The sequence below is a fragment of the Calidris pugnax genome, unplaced genomic scaffold (assembly GCF_001431845.1).
Source record: "Calidris pugnax isolate Ruff unplaced genomic scaffold, ASM143184v1 scaffold18, whole genome shotgun sequence".
NCBI classification, from domain to species: domain Eukaryota; kingdom Metazoa; phylum Chordata; class Aves; order Charadriiformes; family Scolopacidae; genus Calidris; species Calidris pugnax.
Window position 1 is genome coordinate 4,552,335 of NW_015090812.1, and position 4,144 is coordinate 4,556,478.

Below are 4,144 nucleotides of genomic sequence, written 5' to 3' on the forward strand. Positions count from 1 at the left end.
ATTTTAATAAGATGGAAAAATCAGGGGAAGCAAAACAAGAAGCGTTTTATGTTCACAGATATCTCACATTACATCTGCTACAAATACTGTATGGGCTAGATGGCAAACCCAAAAGAAAAACAAGACTGACCTTGAGATGTTTCATTATGATTTCATTGCTTCTAGTGGTTTTATTGCGTTTTACCACTAGGCTATTAAAAACATGTGGAAATTATACAGAACTAAGTGAAACTGAATATTTTCAACCCTAAACTTCCATCTTCTTTTCCATTTAAATACTTTAAATAGTTCTTTTATATTTCATTAGTTTTCTTGAGAACAAATTCAAACTACAGAGGATTTAGGTAGTCTGTATTTTATTGATAGTTTAATCAGTAAATATATGATCTTTGTTTTAGAGTAAATCCAATCTTCTGAGGTTTTTTAATAGAAGAAAGCATTTCTCAGACATGAAATCCTTCCTAACCATGTATCTGGGGAAGGGGGAATCAGGGTGGACAGAGGGGTGGTCAGCCCAGCACTGTGGTTGGAGCTAGCTCTAGGAGACAGTTCAGAAAGGAAGTCTCAAAGCTCTCTGATGGAGAGAATTTCCACTGTGACTGCTCGTTCTCAGCTGTTATTTTCTCACTGATGCTGTGCACAGGACTAACATACAGCTCCATACCATACTTTTTATGCAAGTTATCTGCAAACTCTCCAGAGTAAATTTCACAAAAGGTGTTAGAGGTTATCTGCATCCAAGAAGTTTTGTTCGTCCCTTCCCTGTAAAGTAGGCAGGAACAACCTGGAAGACTCAGTTTGGCTGTTCCTCCTTGATTTGGCATTGGAAGATCCACTTTGGTTCCTCCTGCCTGCTTTACAGAGAGAGTAGGAACAACAAAAATGTGTCTTCAAGTGCCAGATCTTTTAAGCTGTAGATGATGAGGGTGCCTCACAGTGCAGCAACTCTACTGTCTTCAGCACATCAATAAAGTGCTGTAGGATTTACCCCACCGCTGCATTTGAATTAACCAGACCCAAACCAGAGGTCCACCACAAAGAAGGGGGGAGATCTAGAGTGCTAAATAAGTAATCAAAGTTAATTTCAATCCGATATGGAAACTATAACCTAAGTGAAGATTTTTTTAAAGCTAATTTCTTTGATGACTGTCAACAAACCTGCAATTACATCCTAAGTAACAAAAGCATGAGACCCCTTCATTTCATGTCTGCAACTGGAGTTAAGAATACTGCAAATCAGTCTAGACTTTTATCAGAAGCAACATTCTCAACAGTACCATAATCATATGCTAAAAACAGATTCTGGAACTACCATGGGGAAAACTTGAGATAGTCTGTACAACTGTGCATTAAAACAGCCTTTGCCTGATTCAAAACCATTTAAAGAAGGACTTTATTGATGGACTGTTTAACGTCCTTGGATACTACTGAAGAATTTTTATGGAAACACTTTGTATACTGGATTATTAGAACACATGTATCATCCACTGCCTCCACATATATCTCACAGCTGGCTGACTTTACAATAGCAGCATGAATCAGAGCTACAGGGCACACCAATATTTTCCTCGCTAAAGGAAATGGAGCGCTTTAGGGAATTTACTCACTTTTCTTATATAAGCAACACAATAAAGAAATTGCAATGATTTCCATGAATTAATCCCATTACAGGAGGAAATATCTTGAAAAGACAAAGCTAAATTTTTATTATAGAAAACTCTAAATATGCTTAAGTTTTTAGGACAACTGTCTCCAAACCCAGGGAAAAAGACTCACCAATATTACAATAGAGAGTGAAATCAATCAATAGGGTATTGGACTAGATCATAGAAGCTTTCCAAGAGACTGCTTCCCACCAAAAAATATTATTTGCAAAATGTGTCTTTATTCTTATTACCTTTTGTAAGCTAAATTTGTAAAAAAGTTAGTGGGCTCAGTCAACATGGTGACAAACAGCATCATAAACTATTATTGACCATCAGGAACCACTGCCAAAAGAGAACAGTTGTGAAGTTTCAATTAGATCCCTCCTGCCTCTCTGCTCTGCATGGACCACCAAGCAGCAGAAGAAATGGCAGTTGGGTCCCAAAGAGGAGGACACTTCCCATTCTCATCCACTTTGTTAATATAGGTCTGTAGCCTCACTCCTGCACGTGCTTAACTCCTGCTACTCCAGATCCTCATCCCTTTCAGGAAAAAGTCCTCTTTATCCCTCTTGCAAAGCAGCAGAAGAGGAGGGGGTTTGTACCACCAATGCCTTAGAAGCAGGCCTGCCAGCCCAACTCTTCCACACCTGCAGAAGTTGGAGGATCCTTTCCACAACAGCCCTTTTGATGGACAATCCTGTAGTATTTATGGGCAGGAGCTAATGAAAATAATCTCCAAGTCCCCAAAGCTCAGAAGATAACAGCAGATCTTCACCCCAGCATGGCTGTCTGACCCAGAGCAGCTGTGAGGAGGGTGGCTGCGAATTCTTGGAGGAAGCAGCCCTGTGGAGATGTTGTGCCACTGCCAGAAGTCTGCAGTTGGTGTGGTTTGTTAGGAGCTGCCACCATTCCCTCAAGGGAGCCTTTTGCAGCTCTCCTTCTGCTCCACCACATCCCCATTCAAATTTGGTCAAAAGTTTCCCTTTGGATGTTTTTTTTTTCCTTTCTTAACTCATTTTTCCTTATAAGTGTTATCTACTTACCGTGTAAAGCACCTCTTTTTCATTAAACATAAGACTTAACCCCCAAACCCCACAGCATGGTGTGGCGAGGCCCTTGAGGCAGAGCGGGAGCCCCCTCGTCACACCACAAAGGGGCTTCTTACCCCCCGCTCTGCCAGCTCCCCCAGCCCCTCACCCTGCCTCCCTCCCTGGTGACACGGCCGCTGGCGTCCCCCACAACTCACCCCTCCTGCCAGCCGAGGCTGGGGACATCCAGTCACCTGCGAAGTCCTGTCGTTCCTCGCGCAGGGTCTCTCAGGGCGCCATCTTGGAGGAGGGAAGGCCTCGGCCTCACCCTACTTCCCTCCCCACAGAGGAGCCGCAACGGCCAGGGCCTCTCCTCTCCTCAGAGCAGGCGGGATGGTGCCAGCTCCTTTGTGGGGCATTTTTTGGGCAGGACTATCGCTCCACTTCTGTGAATGTGGAGAGCAGAGGAAAACAGGCTCCCTGGATCCAGCCTGACCCCTGGCACCTCAGTGTGGGCCCTCCCAGCACCCAGGGAGGGAAAAGGGGCCAGGACCTCTCTGTGGGGAGATAAAACCTTTAGGGAAGATACAATTATCCTTTGTCTTTTTTTTTCCTTGGAAGCCCCCAAAGAACAAACCTCCCTCTCTCCCCTCCAGGTAACCCAGGGGGAGTGAGAGGAGTGAGCGGGCACCAGGTGCCCCAGTCCTTGTGAGGGGACAACCATGGGGGCGAGGAGCCCGAAGGAACAGGGACGAGGAGGAGAACGGCTGCAGAAGGGCCCGTCCACGTTGCAGACACAGCTGGGCTCCAACCCCACCATCTGAAATAAAAGCTCATTATCCAGGGGCTATTTTTGGCGCCCGTTGAGTTCTTTTTAGCTCACGTGCTGCTTTTGTACTTCTGTTGCTGTGAAGAATTGTATCCAATCTCAGAAAAATCCCATTTCCCCCCCATTTTGTGCAGTATCCTCTGTAATGAGGAAACATGACCTTTAAAAGAAAACCAGAAAATAAACTCAGACCTCAGATTGCATACAGACCACGCATGAATACCAAGCATGTGCAAATGCATACTTAGGAATAAAGTTGCCAACTGAATGTTTTAAACTTCAAAGTTTTCACTATCCATGTATCTCTCTCTGCCTTAAAAAGTTTCCATTTGCCTCTTTCCCAAATCCAAGCAATTCACAAGATGAAAGTTACATGAAAACAACATCTATGTTGTCAGTTTCTGCCCACACTTTGTGGCCCAAGGAGAGGCCAACTTCCCAACTCTCCCCATTTTCACCACAGGGAATAATAAAGACCCTGTTCCCGAGTCCTGCTCCATCCCTGGGCTGGATCTCAGGATTACAGGTGCCATCCAGGGCTGAAAAATATGTGGGCTTTGTCTCGTAGACTTCTGACTCTTCCTCATCATGTGTCATGGAGCCTCTTATTCCTTTGAAAGAAAAAAAGAAACAAACTCCCA